At 38.4% G+C, this 23,113-nt stretch overlaps 1 long non-coding RNA gene across 1 annotated transcript; it reads left to right on the top strand.

Annotated features, from left to right (window-relative positions):
* The first annotated feature begins 348 nt into the window (after positions 1-348).
* LOC114144914 (uncharacterized) lies at positions 349-21,949 on the top strand. The gene is made up of 4 exons (XR_003595580.1): positions 349-643; positions 17,975-18,037; positions 18,269-18,322; positions 21,856-21,949. It is a non-coding gene; the product is annotated as an uncharacterized LOC114144914 (long non-coding RNA).
* The last annotated feature ends 1,164 nt before the right edge of the window (positions 21,950-23,113 follow it).

Below are 23,113 nucleotides of genomic sequence, written 5' to 3'. Positions count from 1 at the left end.
CCCAGAAATTCAAGGGGAAGCTTTTGAAGAATTAATTTATTGAAAGACTTTCTGGAACAAGATTTAACAGCATAGGTCGACACTCAGTTCTGTAGAAAGAGGAAACAGATTCGTGACTTAAACTCTGAGGGAAACAAGAGTGATGATGATGAAGTCATGTGAGTTGGAGAAAGAATCCAACAATCCAAAACCCAGCAATGTGGTCCATGGTCAATGGTCAGTCACAATGAGAAGAAGGAGGCCTGAGGCATAGGTCAGAGTGTGCAGCATGGGTTGAAGTCCAGAGTTTTCCAACAAAGCACACTACACTGTTTATTTTAGATGCGTCCCTTCTCTAACACACCTGATTCAGATTACTGTAGTTCAGTGAAAACTTGCTAATCAGCCATCATTTGACATCATGTGTACTGAAATAAGGGAACACCTAAAACATTATAGGCAGTGTGCCTTGAGGACCAGGGCTGAGAAACACAGAAATGACAGTAGTAATCCGTCATGGGCTAGAAAAGGCAGAAATAATTAGTTAGGCATAAGAAGACAATCAAGGACAAGGAAGGAACGCTGGAATACTACTCACAAGGTTTTCAATAATTTGGTGAGGAAGCAGACACGGAAGGGAGCTGCAATTCTAGTGAGCACAGGCGTAAGTTTTAAACTTATGTTGTTAAATTCTTGTGCTTTGGATAGCTCTTTGTGCTCATTTTGTGTTTGTGTGCAGTGTTTGCTGTTCTTACCACCACATAAGGCTGGTATTCAGAGACTGAACATTGTTTGGCTAATGGTTCCAAATGATCAGGTGGTGCCCCGACGTGTGTGACTAAAAATAAAATATCCTACCTTTGTCAATAATTCTGGTAATAATGAATTATTTTTCATAAATGTTAATAGTTACAAAGCAAAACATTGTTGCCAAGTAGTATTTTGCGATTACAGTCTCTATCCGACTATTATGGCAGCAAAATGTGGTTCTACAAAGTAAAGTTTGTGGTTGTAAAATAATTTTTAAAAAAGTTCAAGAGGGCGAACACTTATGAAAGCTACTGTAGCTTATTAACAGTAAAGAAAAAGCAGCCAGTGTGTTCCCACCAAAATTTGTTATCAGCTCTTTCTGGCAAACGTGCTCTCACCTGTGAAAATTATTCATTAATGATTTATTGAGACCCTCAGAAGCTACCCAGGCTTGAGAAGCTGAATTAAGCTTTGCATTTCTCACACTGCATTCAGTTCAGATAAACAGGCGCACACACTCACATATACACCTGTATACATAATTTTTGCATATTTGTTGTTCCCAGCTTGGATCAGCATGATGGCATTTTAGCCACTCAAGATGACCTTGCTTTGTAGAAACAGAAGCACCAACAAGAGCAGAAAAATAAGTCATTTTCTGAACGGCGAGTCATGCTGGTGGTGAAAAAGTGATGATTCAAAACATGTATCGTTTTGCTTATTTTCATGTCACAGCAGGACTGCCAATAAAGACACACACACACGCACCCGCCCACGCACACACACACACACGCATGCAAGCTTTTATATAGCTCTCATCTGTCTCTCTTTTTTTTTACTTCCCCTCTCTTCCCTCTTCTTTTCCCCTCACCCCATCTCCATTTTTGCTGATTGCTCTTCATCATTAATATTTCATGTGTAATGTGGCTCTTTTGGATAGTGCGAGCATGTGTGTGGGTGTGTGTGGCCCCCGCGAGCCAGTGCCGTGTGCTTGCGTCGGCATATGTGCAGGCGAGCCGTGCGTGTCTGTATTTGTGTGTTTGTGCCGCAGTATCAAATTCTGCTCTCACAGCTGTCGGCCAGTCTCAGCCTGGTTGTGATCTCTCTGTCTACCTCTCAACCTTCAACCTCTCCTTCTGTTTCACTCTCTTTCTTCCTTTCCAGAGTTTTTCATCTGCAGCCTGTCTGGTTCCGCAGCCCCTCTGTTGCTCTCTGTATTCTTCCCTCCTCTCTGCTTTACTGGATTTTCTTTTTCTCTTGAGCTGCATCCTGCCTCCTCTTTCCCCCCTCAATGCCCTCTTGATCAGTCCCTCTGTGCTTTTACAAAACCCTTTTTTTAAGCTCTGTCCTTACTTAGAATTTGGTTTGGTTTTACATTTAAGCTGTTCCTTCTTTAAATAAGCTGTTTTCAGAAATCATTTGGTTCTTGCAAAACAGAGTTTGCTTAAAAGAAAACAGAAAATAACAGAGTGTTGTCTGAAAAAAATGTTGTATGCTCTCTTTACAGTTCAAAACAAAGTGAATCAAAGTCAAGGATATTATAGAAAAACAGGTTTGCAAAAGTTTTTCACACTTTGTCTCATTACAACCACAAACTATTATTTGAGTTTTGTTTATTTTTAAATACCACTATAAAGTGGCTCATGACTATGGTGTTATGTAAACCATTGTATTTTACACCTGGCTGTAGGCTTTAGGGCTGGAGTCACCAATCTTTTTGGGACTGAGATCTACTTCATGGTTGCTAAGTAATACGAAGGGCTATCAAAAAAGATACATATAGAGTTTCCTTTTAATTATATAATTTAATAATTGATTTTTCTAATTTTGGAACAGATCCTTGGGCTACTCATGCGGTCTTTATGGGCTGTGGGCACCAGGATGGTGAACCCTGCTTTAGAGGCATTGTCCTATTGGAAGGTGAACTTCCCCCTGGGTTCAATGTAAAAGCATCCAAAGGAAGATGCTGCCAATACTATGTTTTAGTTTGGGGCTTATACATTCATGGTGATTTGCAATGTAAGCTTCCTATCACACATAGTGTTTGCATATAGGCAAAGAACTTAATTTTTGTTTTCACCTGAGCACCTTCTTCCACATGTTTGCACTGCCTCTGTCATGCACTTTGCAAACCTTAGTTTAGATTTCTTGTGGATTTATCTTAACAATAGCTTTCTTCTTGCCACTCTGCTAAAAAAGCCATATTTGTGGATTGCACAAGTAATGGTTCTGTCAAAAGACTAACCCACATCTTTTGTAGTCATTCTGACCAAGGGGAGTTCATCATATTAGGAAATCAAATGATTGGGGTCTCGCTGTTGATAAATACAACTGATCACTGAATCCCTAATAGTTTCCTGTCTTGTTTTGTTATTTTTTATCATCACATTTCCCCACCACTTTCTGTGAGCTTAAGCATTTTGTTGACTTAAATCAATATTAAGTTTGTACCTCAAGAACCTGTACAAATGGAAAAATAGATTATGTACAATTATATGTCCATTGAAACATAATATACAAATGTTGCAAACTGCTCTATATGGATGCCACACTCACCCAGTTTCATTCTCAAACCTTAACATATCCATACACTATGTACATCAGTAGACAACGTGGGTTGTGGACTTGCCAAGGGAAGCTTGAATAAAACACACTAGGACCCCACCAATCATGCAGTGGGTTATTTTGTTTATTTCTAACTTTGTTTTACTTGAACAGATTTTATTTGTAATCGCAAATATGAAAACCTTGTAGGTTTTTTTCTACACAATGTAAAAGTTTGAGTTTGTAAAATGACAAGATGTAAAAAAAAAAAGTTGAAGAGGTGTGTATTTTTTTTCAAACCTTTATATCTAAAGGAAAATGCAGAAAATCTGATTTAACATCCATTTTTTTAAGAACTTTGCTGGTAACAACCAGATCCAATCCACATTTCCATCTATTACGATATAGGATTCACTTAACTTTTCATGACAAACAAGAGAAGACAGGCTTTTAGGGAGCTGTCTGAGGATGGGGCCATACAGACAGTGTTGATCAATTTAATATGTAAAGTTCTGCCGCAGCTCAGACCACAAAGTCTTTAAAGTCAGAATAGTTTTGCTGTGGCTGACATAAAGCAGCACTAAATATCTCTTTAGGCAGACGTTCAAGAGGCAGAGTGTTTTAAGGGTGTGTGAGACAGAGAGTATTCCAAAGCCCTCCTGCTGATTATAGGTGCACACTATTCTCTGCTCCTTAATGAACATAACTGGCTGTGATGCACACACCTTCCATTTAATACTCTTGTCTCTCATTATGGGTTAAACATCAGTGCATGCAAAAAAAAAAAAGAAACCTTGCGTCCGTGGGGGTGTTCATGTTGATGTGCTATATGTACACTTGTGTGTCCATGTGCATGCATTAAATCTGCTCCACCGCAGTCCCAGGCGTGTGATTGGCTGCGGATGAGAGCAAAGGTTGGCACAGCAACATTTCCGCTGAAGGCCGTAAAGCAGTAGGCCTAGAGCGCAAGCAGCATCTGCCCCTCTGCTGCTGCCAAGATAGACACACAAACATCTCCATGCACACACACGCATATGGGCATGTACACAATTTTGCATCAACACTCACAGAGATTAACATATATGTAATGACACACACTACATAATTCACAATCTCTCATTTAGCCCTTTGGTTCCTTGTGCCAATTCATCCTCGCTGCTGGCACTCTGTTGGCATTCGCTCACCTTGCTGACCTCTCTCGATCTCCCCTTTTCAGTATCTTCAACAGCTCTCCACCTTCTCCTCCTTTTTGTATCATTCACATTGAGTTAAAGTGGTTTCTTAGGCCCAGTCTTCAGCATGGTGCTCATTGCTCCATCTCCACCTTTCTTTGTCTTATGACAGCACCATACAGTCATTACAGGTCTGCCAGCACTCCTCTCTCATATACACACACACGCATACACACCACCCCGGCATTTACACTACAGCATGGCACACATTTACACAACAGCACATAGACACAGTGCTATAGGGCTATTCATCAGTCTGGAGCAGTGGCTTATGAAAGGTCAGCCTTTGAGTTATGACAGAATCTCCTGGCCAAAGCTGCCTAAGCGTGGGTGGCAGAGCATTGACTCGGTGTGTGGGAGAGCGCAAAAGTGTGTAAGATCAGTTTGGATAGTTGTTGCTGAGTAAGTGTACACTATTGTTTGCGGACAAATGTGTGTCTTGAGTGTATAGGTGGAGTGGTGGTAATGCATCATGAGTTCCTGCCAGTGTTTAAGTGTTTGTTTTTTTTCCTTTTGTGACTATGTGTGTATGTGAGCTTTCGCCATAAGGTCTAAGGCCTGGTAACAATGTTGATAACGAAGAAAAATAGGTTCTTTGGGTGAGTTCAAGCTACAAAAGCATGGACAAAAGTTGAACATTCTAATATTTGTTGTAGGGGAAGTGTGCATTTCAAAATCTTTTTATTCAAACTAGCCTCATTAGAGCAGGTTAAGCATTTTCTTCTACCCTATCTTTTCAACTTTCTAGAGGACCCATATAGCCTGCACTTACTCGCCATCTTTTTTAGTGCGGTTGGCAGTTGCATTTCAATACAAGAGCTAATCACCCAACTATATGCAATAACCCTGCCATCTAATCCATTATAAGCCAACTTCATAAGAGATTGGCAACACCAGTATAAAACCAGACAATGTGCCACTGCCATCATCTGAACAAACTCATCAACATTTAATTGTAAATACATTACCTAGTCCAGTGAGTCTGAACTCAAAAAATGTTTTACACATATGTATTTTGAGGAAAACAGTACCAAAATAATCGGAATATAATGTGGAAGACAGTAAAATCTGTCATATCAACATAAATGAGTGAACATGTTATTTGTAATGAAAATGAATGTCAGATAAGAAAAAAACAACTGTTGCTCATGTTTTACCCAACACCTGCACTAGTTCCTGCAGTGATTCATCCAAGTGGACAGATGCCCATCAAAGAACAGGTATGCAGGGACATCAACCAGGAGAGGAAGGCACTTGTTCCTACATTCATTTTGATTAGAATAGGCAAGCTTGGTAACGGATACAAGAAAATCTATCAATGACTGATGTTAATATGCCAATAATTACTTAATGTCGGTAATCAAAAATATCAAAATCAGAACAACCAAAGAGATAGATGTCAGGGAGAGATGGCAAGTCATACACACTGGCACCATCTTCACCTTCTTGCAGATAATGAACTTGTCATCATATTGGAGTGTTTGGGTTGTTTCCGGTTCTCCAGTGTTTGTGTTTTAATTTCTTTATTTAAATTAAACATTAGTTCTTTGTACTCAGCTTTTTTTAGATCAGTATTTCAGATTAGCTATGGTTTACATTCTTCTCAGTTCTTCTCTTATTCATCAGTCTCCTTCCCTTGCCCTATCTCCATGGTTTCCTCTCCCAACTGCACCCTGTTTCCAATCACCCACCAGTCACTTGTCAAGTAATCAAGTTCCCCAGTAAGCTCCTCATTCTCTGTCACTCACAGCTGCATCATCTCATTTACTCTCATTGCTTCATGTTACCTCCTGGTTCTTTGCTTGTGGTACCCAGCCAGCTCCTTATCCTGTGTACCTCTGTGCCCACCTGTGTTTATTTTAATCTCCATTCAAGTGTCTAAATCATATTACTGCTTCTGACTTTGCCTGCATCTTCGGTTCAACATTAAACCTGTAACCATGACAGAACCACGTCGCAAAGCTTAAGTAATCTGAAATAGTCATTGCATTCCACAAAGTCCATCAGACTCATTAGAACTAAATCCAATGAAAATGCTGGAACAGGAGATTTGCACCAAGAATGGGCAGGCAACAGATCTGCAGTAACTGTCTAATATTATCATGTCAATATGAGCCAACATTGCAGAAATTACTTGTTGAATTTATGCCTGGATCTAGATTTAGTTTTGTAGATAAAGTATTTTAAAAGACGCAGTACTTTGTTCTTACTGAATCTTACTGATTTTTTTTCATCTAATCATCAATATTGCAACTATATGATTCCTTTAACGATTAAAAACTCTTTTTTCACAGTGTGTGCTTGTTTATCTCTGCGTGTGAAGCACAATTTTACTGAGGCTCTTTTTGTTTTGGAGACCCTCTGGACATCTAAGTACTCTATTGATAATCAATAGCTTTTTTCCACTTTTTATACATCAAAGGAGTTCCAGTCTCCAGCTTTTTCTCCCTGTGCAGCCTCTACTTAAAAAAAGAAATGTGTGCACAATTCCAAGCTAATGTGCACATTGTCAAGCCGATAAACACTTGCAAGAACAAACACAAAATGTTGACTGGCCTTCTTTCATTATGTCTATCTTACTTTGCCTGAAGAAACAAAAGTGAGGCGGTGTCAGGGGTGATTTGTGTCTGCTTACCCAAGAACTACATAATTGTGGAAGAGACTTTAATCCAGACTCTTGGCAGCAATGAAAGGCATTTTCGCAAGAGCAAACATAACAGCCTACTTGTTGAAAGCAAGGCTATTCTGGCCACAATCCTCATGTTGCTAAACAGTATCGAAGACAATCGCCAAGATTCTCAGTTTGCCTGAAATACCTGTCAAGAGGAATATGCAAAACATCAACAAATATCATTTCATGTCAGTGTTTTGCCAAATATTTAACAGTCACAGTGACCATGGTGACTTCAGTAACATAGCCATTGGAAAATGTGTGGTAAAATGCATCATTGTGTAAATACTTTCAAAAAGCAGTTGAAATATTTACTTCAGATGACACAGCATTTCAATACATGGCATTAATGCAGGACTTCTTCTGCAACGTATGCGAACATTTCCTAAATGTAACTCTAGTTGACAAAATATCCACAAAAAACCCCAAAAAAACAATTCATTGTATCACTGTTACTGTCTAAGAAAAAGACAATGTCCTTTGTAGTAAGTCAGTCAACAGCAAAATGCTTGTCTTTTCCATCAGCCATTGTACAGTGCACACAGTGGTAAAACCATCTGACTAGCCATGCCTGGGTTGCTACGTGAGGGACTTACCAGCGTTGTGCTAAGAAATAACTTGTGTAATGAAGCTGTGAAGGAACTGAGTGGGGGTCAGGCGAATGCTTTGTAACTACACCTCTGAGGAGGAACTGTGCCTCAAAGGCGGCGCTCGGTCAGCCCAGGCGTTTTGCACAGCTGAATGGTTGCTACTGGAGATTAAGGGATTTATCAAACATGTCAAACATACATAAAATCAAGGCGGCAATCTAAGTATGTTTTTGATAAGGGAATAACTTTATAAAGTTTTTTTTTAAGTTGATTTTACATAATACTGCCCCTTTAACTTTTTGTCAGAAAATGTCTGTGTGCTTGGACTCTTTTTAGAAGGAGAAGAGAGACCCAAGTGGAAGTACAAAAACTAATTTTGCATAATAGGTCCTCTTAAACCTCCTTGAAAATGCCTACGCTTCCCATTTCAGATAAACGTCTCAGAACATAATTTTAAGTGCTTTTGCTTGTGTAGTTTGCATTTCTGGGACTTCAGGCATCGGGTTAGCTCATAATGATCTTGTGAGATTTCATTTTCATCATGACCTTGCTGAGAAGTGTTTTGAGTGGCTGTCAAAAGCAAAATTTCAACCAAAACTTAAAACATTTTTAAATATAAAACATATATCTACAAAAGATTGGTCCTAAGTGAAGCCTGATAGACCTATATAAAGCAAGTAATGATTGTGAAATTAAGAAAAAATAATAATTTTTGAATTAAAATCTTTCACAATTAAAATTATAAACATCTGGTATACATTTGTATAAAATTTCCTTCACTTTTATGCCTCTGAATAAAATCAAAACTAGAGTCCAGTTGTGTGTACTTTATTTTCAGTATAAATCCAGCAGTTGTGTAAAGATCTGAAAACTTTGTGTTATCAAGGCCAATGGACAAAGCAGGCAGTTCAGGGATATCACTAAACCAGGTTTATGTCATATAACAGTCCATGAACACATTCATGAGGGAAGCTCTTTTTTTTTAAAGTTTTGAACTGAACGGCACTGTGTTTTTAAGTGAGGAATGTGGGAACAACCTACTTCGTTATGACATCATTTAGCATCCCAATATTCATGGGTAACAGAAGGATTTACAGTGTTTTGTGTGTGTGTGTGGGGGGGGGGGGGGGGGGGGGGGGGGTTGATATTTCTCAGTCAAATAGCATCTGCCCCCAGGGCACATGCTCAGTGTCTACTGAGTGTCTCTGTGTATCCATGCGTGTTCAGCGGAGAGACAATTCAGTCCTCGGAGGACCCTATAACAAACCCTAAAAGTGTAGGGTTTACTGGGGCCTTTAATGCTGTCCATTATTTTGTTGTTTAGTTTTAGTGCCTGGAGATGGAGCAGAGATGTGCTGAAAAGCTGCAGCTTCTGTTTTATCCTGTGGTTAAGTAACTGAAAGGACAGATGTGTTTAATTTACATGATTCTAATTTTGTCAGCTAACATGCATAGAATGAGAAATTATTAAAGAAGAACATCATAGAGGGTTAACTCCCTTATGACCAAATTATATGTAGACAACATGAATTAATTTTATCTTTATAACAGTAGAATTTTCTTATAAAAGTGTGATGAGTTACGCATGGTGAAGGTGGAAGGGTAAAGGGTGACACATGCCTGAGTGCTCGACGTGGCCATCACAGGTTTGAGTCCAGGCCGCGTGTCTTCCCCCTCTCTCACAACCCTCTTTTGTGTCTGACACCTGTCAAATAAAAGCCACTAGAGTCGATAGAGCCTTTGAAAAACTTCAATGAGGGAGTTCTGTTGTCTAAGAAACCTTCCACTTTCAAATTATTGGAAGTGGAAAAAGGTGCTCCTGTCAGATGAGACCAAAATCTCATTTTCTGGCCTACATTCAAAATGCTATGTTTTACTAGTTGCACATCACCCATCATCCACACAATAAAACATGGTGGTGGCAAGATCATGCTTCTGCCTGTCCCTTTCTTCAGCACAGGCAGGGTGGTTAACAAAAGATGGATACAGCTAATTAAAGAAAGAGACACATTGAAAACTGGTTCAAATGTCCAAAAGACTTGAAATGAGGTAACAGTTGTTTGTGGTTGTAGAGCTTCAAAATATGAATTATCTCAAATGGGATGAATACTTATGCAAGACATAGTCCAGGAGTTCCTACTTTCTGAATAGTAAGTCTCAAAAAAAAACAAAAAACGCACTAAGACATATGCATTGACACACAACAAACCTCACTGAGTCATCTACTCATATGGGGTAGATTATCCCATATAAATTATCAATGAGGTTTCCGCTCTGAGCTTGTGCATCTACAAGCTAAAATGCTGAAGTAGTGTTTTAGCATCTCACCTTGTTCAAATGGCAGAATAAGATGGCTGTACATGATATGTATTGTTATGCTTAAGCATTTGGTAGGGTTCTGTAGGGTTTCAAAGCAGAGGAGAAAATAGGTTTAAATGTAGCACTGTGAAATGACAATGGAAACAATAGAAATGCCAAAAAAATCTATTGTTTTTATTGTGTTTTTTTTGTTGTTATCTTGCACTATGTTGTACTCCAAATTATTTCATTAATTTACCTTATTGACAAAAATCAATTGCAATTTTTATTTATTTATAATATGACCGAATCTGATTCAGTAAAGTGCCTTCAAGTGCAAGACAATTATCAACAGTTAAGGTCTTAAATTGTTAGACAATTTAAGAAAAAAAATGAAGGCCGTTCATGACAATGCTAACAAGATAGATGTTTCCCATGAGTCATTATAGTCTTGTTAGCTGGATTCCCACCCTCTGATTAGCATGCTGGTGGTCCTTTTAAAAATCATTTTCTCCATCTCATTAAACAGCAAAAGACTTACCTGGCAGTTTGAACAGAGTCTAGAGCAAATCTACCACAGTTTTCTTGACAGATTCTTCATCAAGCCTTAGACTAACCTGATTGAAAAAAAGGTCTCCCTATTTTATGTTACTTCATACAATAATATTAAATAAGATTATTTTATGTGCCATTCATTTCTGGATGAATGGCACATAAAATAATTTTTTGCATTAACAGCACTAACTGCAAGAGTGAATTTTTAGTGATGAAATATCCTTAAAATGGCTGCTAATGACAAAAAAAGAAATATCTATGAAACATATAAATATAATCTGAATGAACAAATTTAGTTTCACCGGATTTTTTCTGTATTGATGATTTATGATCAACATTTTCTGTGACTGATTTTGCTTTTTTACCTTTATCAATAAAATGATCACTTGAAGACTGCCTTTACAAGTGACTTGCTTTTTGGAACTTAATTTTCAATGTCGAAAGTGACTTGTTCCCTAAAAATCAATGTCATGAGCTAAAACACTTTGGTGTGCTTAAAAAACTAAATACAATAGAAATCTGTAAGGGTGCAAAAACTTTATATGAAGCTTTTTTATAAGCATATGGCAGTTTCACAAAAACTAATTTCTCTTTCATTAGGACCGAAGTGCATAGCCTACAGCTGGTATTAGTAATTCCTATTGTGTATCGTCTTGTGACATTGCTATTTTGCAAGGTCACCAGTTAAACATTTGAAAGAAACAACTCTGACATTTTTGCTTTTAGACATTTTAAGAAGTTGTATAAACTGCCCTGTTGTGTCTCTTTCTGTTTATTGTTGTTGTTTTTTTTCCTGCTCACTTTCTCTACCGTCATTGAAATAACGCCTTAGTATCCCACATCACACCGTATCTTTCAACCCAAAATCTGTCTAGTTCCAAACTGTACCATGTTTGCGTCAAAAAACAATTGTTAGGAAACAATCAGACACATAAATACAGAAACCAACGAGCAAAGTAAAGCTGGACTCATGCAAATACTGATTCAACTCACTCTTTGCTAAAACAAAACAAAGGCAAGTATCATATTACACAGCTATCTGATCTCTCTGTCTACATTGCAAAATGCAAAGAAGAATCTACAATTCCAGAATGCTGTTGGTGTATTGTTTTTCTTGAATACCTGGAGACTCTATTTAAATGAATTGTTTTGCATCACTCATCTCTTTCTGCCAGAACCATAACTTGCACAAACACGGTGCTGTTCAACTGTTTAAATCTTTTTTTTCTTATGTCTGCCCTCTTGCTTGTCTTAACTGCTGTCCAGTGCTTTATTCTCAAGTGCCTTTATAGAATTTTTATAATCCTATAACCTAGGACTTTGTCACCTACTCACATTAGGCAAACTACTGTCCAGAATTTGGAGATCCTCCTGTTCTGTACTGGGGTGGTCAGGTTGCCTTAATCTGCTTCTTATGTTCTAGAGTTCTGGACTTAACCTCTTCCTTTCCTGTCTCTTTGTTGCAATACATAGTTTTCATGTTATATCACACTTCCAGTACCTTAGCTGACAGTCATCTTGCTAGGTATTCATACCTAACTGTCATGACAGTTGCTGTAGAGTTGCTAAGACAATGTTAAACAAGCCACATTATTTCTCATACGGCTCGATTCCAAAAGCAGTGATTTTGTTGATATATCGGTCTCTTGTACATTGGTCAAGAGTTTCTTTTTTTTTGGTCTTGAAGTCATGAAAATGCCATTCCTGTACCTCCCAGATTCAAAGGGTACAGAAGGCTAGATGTTATCTAACCAGCACATGAAAGTTTGACCACATTTCCCTACTTTAGCCTCACTGCACTGGCTCCACGTTTCAGGATTCATTTAAAAACAATTTTAATTGCTTTTAAAGCTCTTCATGGCTTAGCCTTGTACTACATATCCAAGCTACTACACCTCCACAGACCTTCCAGTTCCCTAAGAGACTTCCTCTGAACTACATGTGTAGTTTTAGCTCTTTGATTATGCAATAGAACAGCCATTTGAATCTCGTATCTGGCCTTTTCCTGAACCTGAAATGGCCTGTCAGCTGAATTACTTTAACCTGCCGCTGAATAAACTGATTACCACTTCATACTGACATTGTCCTTCTTGTCAAGTTAAGATATTTTTGTCAGTTTTAGAGTTTTTATCTGACAGTCCTAAAATTTAAAGAGTATCCAGCTGGTCTGGCTATGACCATCTGACTTCCTCTCATGATTGGGATGAGATGAGTTAGTTGTATCCATCTAACTCATCTGTGTCAAGCATTTAGTCAGTTTGATACTCATTTTCTTTGACAATTTGACTTTCCTCTGTAACTGGAACACCTCCACCCTTCTGAAATCAAATCTCACAATTCTTAGAACTTTGTTCTGATTAAACATCTAGGTAAGGCAAGCTACAAAGTCAAGTTCAGTTTAGTATCCCAGAACATCCGCTGGTTTATTTAGCTTAGTTCTGTATCGCTCCCCATCAACTGATTGCTCTGCAAATTCCTCTCCAAGAATGATCTTGGCAAATTTCAAACAGCCTGCATAACCTAGCTATCTCTTCAGTGAGCAACATCACAAGCGACCTGTGCCACAGTGCCTTCTTTTCATCCCATGTATGACTTAATCATTGTCATGTCTGTCACTGAGGATTGCTCTGTTCTGTTCATGCTGGTTACTTTGCTCTTGCTTTTCTTGCCTTAGGTTTTTTATGTATACAGATCTAAGGAAAGGAAGGTGTGCATTTTCTGCCTCTGGCTTTTCCAAAGTATGCAAACACAGGGAGGTCCCAGAACAATGCTAAATCTAACTTCTTACAAAAAAAAAAAAGAAGAAGCAAAAATGCAAACATTTATGAAGTGCTACCGAGTTATTGGATTCTGAAGTGCCTGCATTTGAGTCCTTTATCTTGAAATGAAAACTAAGAAGAGTAATTTGACCAGAGGGCAGCAAAGACGACATCCGTTGCTTGGAGATATTTTTGCTGCAGATCTATTTCATTACTCATTTTAAACATCTTGGCAACAATCCTGTATTTAGTTCACAAAGGTGAAACATAGTGCTGAAATCCTAAATGTACTTATTGTTCTTATTAACCTTTTGTGGAAGTGTTTGCTGTGGCACCTCTTAGGATAAGCTATTAAAACATTTTGGGTTTTTCCAGAAAAACTTTTAAAACCTTTTTAAATTATTTGATATAAACTTCCCTTTCAGCCATCTTATTATCCGATTGTTAAGTTAACATCATTAAAGAGGCACCTTTGGTTCTTTGTACTTGGCATTTAAAAACGTATAACTGGTGTAAACCTATTTTTTGTATTAAAATAGAAATGCATGTCTATATTTCTAGTCAAGTAAATTGTATTCCTTATTATTACTAGAAAAAATAATAAGTAATGCATTCCTAACTCAAGACAGCAATAAGTAGCAATTTATTATTTGCTGAAATAAATACTCTGAAAAAGACAAAACTACTCATGTTTTAAATTAGGAAGAGGGATAACACATTCATGTGTTAGGCCCATTAGATGTTCTCCATGCAACATAAGAACATTAATAACAGTCAGAGACTTAAGATTTAACCTGAGAAAATGGCAATATCTCTTTTTACACTGACAAAAGTTCATTGAAATTCTTTTTGATTTGTAAAACCTTCACATGTGAGAAGAACAAATCGATATATAGTTTTCTTCAAGATGTTGCTAAAATCCTAGCTCTTTTGTTGTGATCCCAATAAATCCTGGCTATGTTGTTACTTTAGAACTAAACTGAATTTTTAGTATATCTAATCAGAAAGTTGTGAAAGAAACTATGATGAAATGAAGAACCTAAAAAGATCAGGGCAACATTGTTAAGAAAATTGTCACTTGTGGAAGCTTGGATAGCAAAGAGCAAAAGAGGACCTCCTCTCACTATGGAAACAGAGCTGGAGTGCAGCCCATTGTTGCAGCCCCCAACTTTAAAGAGTGGAGAGGAGAACTGGAAAATGGAGAGTTGTGTGCAAGGGCAGAGAAAAAGGAAGAAAAGAAAGAGGAAGGGGTAGAGAAGACAGGAGAAAGGCAAAGCTAAAGAGGCGGGCGGAAGGAAGAGGTAGAGATAAAAAAAAACAGACACAATATAAGGATTTTGGGGGAGAGGAGGGTGAGAAAGTTTGAAAGGGAGGGAGAGGAGGAGGCTGGAAAGTCATGGAGGGAGGTAAAGAGAGAATCGGGGCATTCATCCATGCCTCTGGAGACGGACGCAGTCTGAATTCGGGATAACTCATTCAAAAACACCAACTCCACTTTGTCCCACAACACCTCTGTCAGTCTCTGCTACAGTTACCAAGTGGCTGGGACACATCCAGAATACCTTAATGCCATGACTGACAGCAATTTGCTGCATCTGAAACCCACCCACGGAATACACATCCTAACACATGCACACACACCCCTGAATGACACACAGTGGATAAGTTATCCATTTCTGTTAAGGTTTTTGGTGCAATAAACATGATCAGAGACACACTCTGGAAAAGCTATGCTCGCTCTTAATATCTAAGCCAACGGGCTTTCTGATGATGAATAATACACATGCGCGCAGGCATGCATGCGCAGGACACACGCAAACACAATCAGAATGCCTAAGGAAACATGCTGCAGTGTTGTCAGAAATGCACATTCTCCATTCTCTGGCACAAGAGAGTTTCCTTAACCCTGTCAGATAATTGGTCTCCAGGGAAACAGTGCTGCTTAAAGCTAAAAGTTAAACCTTAATAAGGCTGTAAATACACACGCAAACATTAAAATAACTGTTAAAGAAGCATGCAGGAGCGAAGAACGGCAGATAAAGGTGCACATACACACAAGACAGAGATATAAATAATTGAAGTTTGTGTTCTCACATTTAATGAAAGGTGATACATGCCAGAGTAATAAAAAACAAGTCAATCAATTTTGTTGCCTTGGCTTTTTTAGCCTCTCCGGCAGAAAGCAGAGTAAACACAAGCACACTGTCCTGGAAATCCTATGGCTTTTCAACAAGTCCCTGTTTTTTACTTTCTCCACTTATTTGTTGCAATAAAATTTATCCCACAGAAATGAAAAGGTTTAATGCTCATTTTTAAATGCTAAACATTTATGACACACTTCAATAACTAATATAGTGTAATATATGCTGCACTTATTGTGAACAACTGAAAAAAAGATCATTTGAAGGAAAAACTAAAAATTCTGCATTCACCTTTACTCTGATGAACAACCTAATAGGCAATTCCAGCACCCAGTTTTGCTGTGTACACATTTCCCATCAATTTCAGAAAATCAAATTACTGTTAATAAAGTTCAAATATTATAGCAAGATTTTTCTTGACAGTTGCTTATTTGCATTCTTAGTCAAAGCCTCAGTATTCAAAAAGGATCAAAATTGTATATTTTTTATAAATTTATTAGTCAGAAGAAAATAGGGGTGTGGTGGGGCTCTGTTTTGACTTGGTCAAATAATGATAGGCCAGTGCCAGAGCTCACTTCACAGGGTGCTTTATGTGCTCATCTTCAGGTTAAATAATAATAATAATAATAATAATAATAATAATAATAATAATAACAACAACAATAATAAAAACCAGACAAATAGTGGTGCCTTCACAACATCTCAAAAGTCCGTCACCTTCAGTGTGACCTTTGTGGAGTATAAACTCAGACGGACTCCCTCTGGTGTAGAGCCCTCTATTACAGCCGTGGACTCCGCCCACAAGAAGACACAACCAAAAGAAAGAAACAAAACTAAATAATTACTCCTAATTCAAGTAAGCTCCTATAAAAGTATACAAAATAAATAAAATAATTATAAAACTCAAGAAAAAAAAAAAAAAACCTGTGACCGAAAGTACAATACTAAAAAAAAAAAAAAATTAAAGCAACGTCTTGCTGGCGTCATCCCGCCATCACGTGACTCCGGAAATAGCTTTGTTTGAATAATCCGGGAACATGTTTGATACTGAAAATTACAAACTAGTATGGATGCAGTGACGTGTGGTGAGGCACAGACTTCCCCATAGTCGGATGTACAAATCCAAAATCCAATACACTAGTTAAAGCTTCTAACCATAAAACATCAAGAAAGATAAAATAATATTTAATGGGCTCTTTGGACGTCTGCTTTCGTTGTTTGGGAATAAGCAGCTCGGTCGCTTCCGGTCTATTGAAAATGGCATTTTACACTTGGTGCTTGCAGGGCTTGCCCAACAAATATTTACATCGATCCGAAGCTCCAACAAGTAAGCTGGGTTTTAAATCTCGTTATACATTCACGGATACGAAGGTGAATTATACTTCCTTTAAACTTTGTGACTAACATTAACTCTAGCTTAAGCTAGTAGGCAATACTCTGGGACATTTTCATTATAAAAATGTGCTATTTAATATCTAAACATTTTCATTCATTCTAGCGAACAATGTTTTTATCTTATTTTGTGTTTATTTTCAAGTATATTTATTGTCGTTAGTGTCAAGAGACCAAGTAACGGAGGGAGATTCCGCATGAGTAAGCACAACAAGTCCCATAATGCGTAGCGCAGCACTGGTAATTGTTAGAGTTCTACTTCAGCTGACTGTTCAGGTCCAAAGTTATTATAGAAAAATGTGGCCGTGTTCCTTAAGGTCTCCATGTTATTTCCTTTTATTACTTTTGCAGGCTTCTTGTGAAGAGCTCAAATAGGGTTGTGTTTATAGCAGTACAGGCAGATCAGTCGCTCGGCTGTCTGGCTCTGGTCTGTTCACTTGTTCCCATAAACTTGCTCTTTCAGGCTGAATACAGAAGTGATTCCATGGAAATAACACAAGGACGGCTCCTTTATTTACCATCCGTCTCCCCCCGGTAGGCTTAAGCTGAAGAAGCTGATCCGGAGTGAAGTGACGACTGCAAACTTTGCTGTGCGGCGTTAGCTTTAACTTGTCGCAAGGAATATTTACAAGCCCGCCATCTTCTAAATTCAGGATCGCTTGGAAATCCATGAAAATTTAAAAGCCCATTATATTTGGAAGACAACAATGTTCATGATATTGCTTTATTTGCTTCTGAAATACAACTTTGTAGTTCCTAGCTGTCATGATAATGGAAGCAAGAAACCTGCATTTCGCTCATGCGGATGTGACATATTCGCCTTAGGTGCAAAGAGACCATATGGTCACATTTTGTATTATTTGCATGTTTTGTTTGGCTGACCTCTCTTTTAAGATTAAAATTGAAAATTGTGTATCTTTATTTAATATGACGCCCATGCCCCCATCCTTCTTCACAAATATCACTGCTGTAAAAAAAAAAGTCCTTGTTTCTCAATTTCCTTTATCAATTTGTTCCATCTGTATTTTTACTCTAGACTGTTTTCATTCTTTTCAATGTGTAGAAGAAGAGCCCCTGTTGCTCGTTGTCTGTGGGACTCAGCTCTGCCCCCTATCAGTGAGACACGGTATTTTCTACCTCACCTACCACATGTATTTTAACGGGCTATGCATAAATTCAGTGATTTTGGCCATAAAAATGTTGAAATTACCAATAAGAAAAACAATTCATAGAAAATTCAAGTGAACAAATTGATTTTCTTTCATTTCTTCTTTGCATCTATTTTACTTGTCATGGCCTTATTTTTATTTGTCTCCCCTGACCACACGTGACTGGATGGATATGACAACTGAGGCAGGAACACCGCGTGCCACCCACGATGAAGTGCGCCAGTTTGTGCTGAAGCCAAAAAGTAAGTTATATCGAATGGACGTATGTTTGTGTAAGTGTATGTGTGTGTGCTTGTATGTCGGCACAGACTTTAATGCAGACCTACGTCCCCACTCAGGACAGCTCTTCCATCATAAGGGTTAAGAGCTTTAGAGCAACACCAAATGAGCTGTGAGAATTTCTTGTCAGTGCTGTTTTGTTCTACAGTTTACATATATTTTCTCTATTATCCATACATCTGAACTTTGAGTTACAACAATTAAGCCTTCTTATGATCTCTCAACTCCATACAGGAGAAAGTTATGGCCTGATCAAAGTGAATTTGAAGTTTTGTCCTCTACTCAAAAAGTAGACTAGGCCTAAAAACAACACAGCACCAAAAGAACAAAATATCACAAGTAAAACATGAAAGTGGCAGAGTTATGCAATCTAGTTACTCTTCCTGAGATGGAACTACACTTTGCCAAGATTTGTTTAATCAGAAATAGTTAAAAATATTGGTAAGTTTTGGCCAGTCCTGAATTTATTCTGACAGAAAGTTTGTATGATTCCACAATCTAAAGAAAATGAAGAGCAGATCTGAAACAAAGTCATGATCTTGGAAGGGTTAAAAACAATTTCTAATGGTTTGGTATTCCTGCAAAGCACAGGACAGCTACGAACTTTCTCACAAATGGAGATCGTAGAATATGAGTAAATCTTCCCAAAAGTCTAAGCTAGAAGGTCACAAAATCTAAAGTTCATTAACATCTCAGTTATAATTAAACAAGGCTAAAATCACTTTTAACCGAAAAGTACTTAAAAACCCGATTTACTAAAAAAAAATACTTTTTTGAAGACGTATAAGTTATGCCATAAAACTAATGGCATTTTGAGAAAAACCATCCTACTGAGTCTAACTTGTTGGAGGTAGTGTGATGATCTGGGGTATCTTGCTGCCTCATAACAAGATAACTTGTTGAAAGCAGAAAATTCTGAGAATGTTTGGCCAATAGTTTGTGTTAAGCACTTGAGGATGTAGTTTCAAAATGGATGGATAAAAAAGTGTCTCTATTGTGGCCTAGTTAAAGTTCAGCCTTAAATCAGACAAAAGTGTTGTTGTATGGCTCTAAACAAGCTTGCAAACCCACCTTTGTGACCCAATAAAAACCAAATATACTCTGTACCAAATACAGAAGAGTGTACCAAATATTAGGTAATAAAATACTTCTCCACTCACTAACACATTTCTCAATTATTGTACAACCACTTATCAGGTTTGAGAGAGAAAACCTTTTTCAAGTTGAGACAGATTGGCTTCTGTAGCTTAATCCATTAATAAATTAAATGCTCATATTAAATCTGAATTTTGTATTTGTTCTGGTTATTTTAGTTTGATGATCTAAATATTTAGTTGGCATGCACTGGAGGAAATCTGTTTGAGGGCAAATGAATTTTCCACAGCACATGATGTCACATAAAAGGTTAAACAAGTATGGAAATGGTTCATCATGGTTGTCAGAAAAACACACCATTTTTACAGGGGTGTGTAAACTTTTCATATCCATTGTGGGCGGAAGAGATAGCAGTTCTTCCCAAAGGTGCTGTGACCAAGCTCTGTGTGTCTCCATGCATGTCGTGTATCTCCTTGTCTGTGTATGTAAGTCTGTGTGACCTTGTCAGGAATGTTTCCTATTTAATCATCCCAGGGAAATCTCAAACTTGCCTTTAAAATTGAACATGAAAGGTAACCTTCTCTATTTTTACTCCCTCTCTCTCCACAAAGAACCAGGGAATTATCTTTTTTTTTTTTTCAGCCCGTCTCAGATCAGTCGCATGAATAGGATGGAGAGAGCAAGAGAATGAAGAGAAAAAAGTGATGGGAGAAGAGGGTTTGTATGACAGGAAGAGGGAGAGTGACAGCAAGACAGGAGCGAGTTAAAAAGAGAAAATGAGGTGCAGTAGAGAGAAGGCAGTTGAATGAGCTGCAGGGGGAGAAGGGCCGCTGGTAAAGCATTGAACCAAGACAAATATTTGGTGTATTGGAGAGAGCTGCAGCCCTCGTGTGTGGAATAAGATGTCCACTTAATAAGGTGCAGACAGAGGATGTCATAATGAGGTAGGAGTTCAATGCATCAAACAGGCAACTCAATTTGCTGCGAAATGAAGATGCAGTCCAGTCGTGGTTGCCACTTTCTCGAGGACAGAAGTTTAATAACGTCTCATGAATATGCTCCGTTCTGTAGATACGCGTCACTGATGCTGTCATTCTTACTCCTCAGATCTTTTGTGGACACAGTCTCTTATGTCTATCAGGCGCTGCCTCTTTATCCCCCTCTCAGGGAGCGTGGGGCAGCCAGCTAAGTGGTGGTGCTGGCTCAGCCCAAGGCGAGAGCAGCGAGACCTAACGTTTGGCTGGGCTGAAATATTTAAGGAAGCCATCCAAAGCTTGTTTCCCTCAGTCAGTACCCAGTGGGTCATTCCCATCAGAGACCAATTACAACTATTGCTGAGCCAAGGATGAAAAGCTTGTTCAAAGAAAACAATGGACCAGGACATACAGTGCTTGCACACAAAAATGCTAAATGTACACACTCAGTACATCAATAAGGCATTACATTATGACCAGTGGCGCAGTTGGTAGCACTGTTGCCTTGCAGCAAGAAGGTCCTGGGTTCGATTCCCGGCCGGGGTCTTTCTGCATGGAGTTTGCATGTTCTCCCTGTGCATGCGTGGGTTCTCTCCGGGTACTCCGGCTTCCTCCCACAGTCCAAAAACATGACTGTTAGGTTAATTGGTCTATCTAAATTCTCCCTAGGTGTGTGTTTGTGTGTGAATGGTTGTTTGTCCTGTATGTCTTTGTGTTGCCCTGCGACAGACTGGCGACCTGTCCAGGGTGTACCCCGCCTCCCGCCTGGAACGTAGCTGGAGATAGGCACCAGCAACCCTCCCGACCCCATTAGGGACAAGGGTGCACAGAAAATGGATGGATGGATGGATGGATTATGACCACCTGCCTACAGTGATGTTAATTTTACAGTCTGAACATCCCTGACCTATCAAAGACTAGACCTATGAAGGTGTGCCCTATTTGTTTCCAAGTATTTGAGGAAACAAATACTTTAAATCCTAAAAGCTGTTGGGTGAGCCTCCATAAATTGGACTTGCTTGTTCAACACATTCCACAGATTGAAAATCTGGGGAATTTGGAGGCTAAGACAGCACCTCAAACTGCTCCTCAAAATATTGCTGGTCAGTTTTATCTTTGAGCACATTATCCAACTGAAAGTAGCTGCAGCAATTAAGCATTTGTATAATTTTGGGAGGATTATTATGCATAAATTTTATGCATAAATCATTTCATTTCATTTCATAAATTTATAGAATTTCTTTTAAATGAAAAAGAAACAGTAATGAAGTGGTCTACTATATATATATATATATATATATATATATATATATATATATGTGTGGTGAGGAAAATAATTTTCTTTTTGTGAAATGTGAATTTTTTTATTCTTGTCTCAACTACCGGTAAATTAAACAGTACACATACTTTTTGCCTTGTCTTGTTAGGGCAAGAAGGCCTGGAAGATTCTCTTCCTCTGATTGTTTGTTTGACCTGAAAAGTCTGAGAACCCTGCACAGCCCATCGCGGTGACACATCTTCCCCAGGTAGGAAATGTACATAAACCTGTGCATCTACCCGATTTAAAAAAAGAAAATCTCCATTAGGTAAGGCCAAGTCCTCTTTCATTATTTTTTTGGTTTTAAAACCTTTAAAATGGTTTTAAAACTGGACCATTTTTTTGGTCCAGTTATAAAACTTGATGTGCTTCCTGTTGGTACTTTTGGCGGATAGAGGGTCAACATGGGAACCCCCCACTGGTCTGCATCTATGCAATATCAATTCTCTATTAACCGCTTAACAATCTTTTTATCAGCATTGCACTGAGAAGTAGCTTGCATAATAATAATAATAATGAGCTTAAAAGATGCGCAGGTCCACCAGTGTTTGCTAATTGCTGCTGGTGAGTTTGAAGGAGCTGAATGAGGGAGTCATGGGGAGGAGGTGCTCTGCATGATTGAACTTCAGAAACATGGACACTGCAAGGAGGAGCTTTGTCATCAAAGGTGACGCTCAGTTTCTCCAGGTGTTTTGCACAGCTGAATGGCTGCCACAGGAGATTAAAGGATTTCTCAAAAATGCATTAGAACCAAAGCAACACTTCACGTATGTTTTCGATGAGCAAAAAGCATTATAACATGATGCAGAGCTAAAACAATTCACATTTTCATAATACTGCCCCTTTACATATCACTTAATTTAGGTTTCGGTGTATGTATCCATTCGGTATCCATTGTAAGGATACTGAATGAATTGAGTCAGCAAAGGCCCTTTGGTTCATATGCACAGCAGACTCACCTGAGTTTTATACATTCTTTCACTTTTTTCTTTTGTCACAAACTTTCATCTCAGTCTTCACTTTCCTTGTTTGTTTGTTGTTGTTTTTTTTTTTTTTTTTTAGCAAACATAACATTATTCCTGCTTCCAGCAAGCCCCAAAGGTTTTGCAGTTACACTCACATACCAAAGGTTTGAAATAAAATACTCTCTGCTGAAGTATAAACCAAGGACAGTGAAAGGTTAGCAGGTGTATGGTCCCCTGCAAATACATGTCTGTTCACTGGTGACTCACTCTGCCAGCAGGGAAACCCTAGTCTTTTTCTATAGTGACATGCATACAAATACAAACGCACGGCAAGGCAGCATAAATCATTCATAATGAACATTAAAGGGAGGTTGAGGAGGATAGTTAATGTAGGGAGTATAA

Source organism: Xiphophorus couchianus, chromosome 5, assembly GCF_001444195.1.
Source record: "Xiphophorus couchianus chromosome 5, X_couchianus-1.0, whole genome shotgun sequence".
Taxonomy (NCBI): domain Eukaryota; kingdom Metazoa; phylum Chordata; class Actinopteri; order Cyprinodontiformes; family Poeciliidae; genus Xiphophorus; species Xiphophorus couchianus.
The sequence above is the reverse complement of the archived record's forward strand: the minus strand, read 5'-3'. Positions and strand labels throughout refer to the sequence as shown.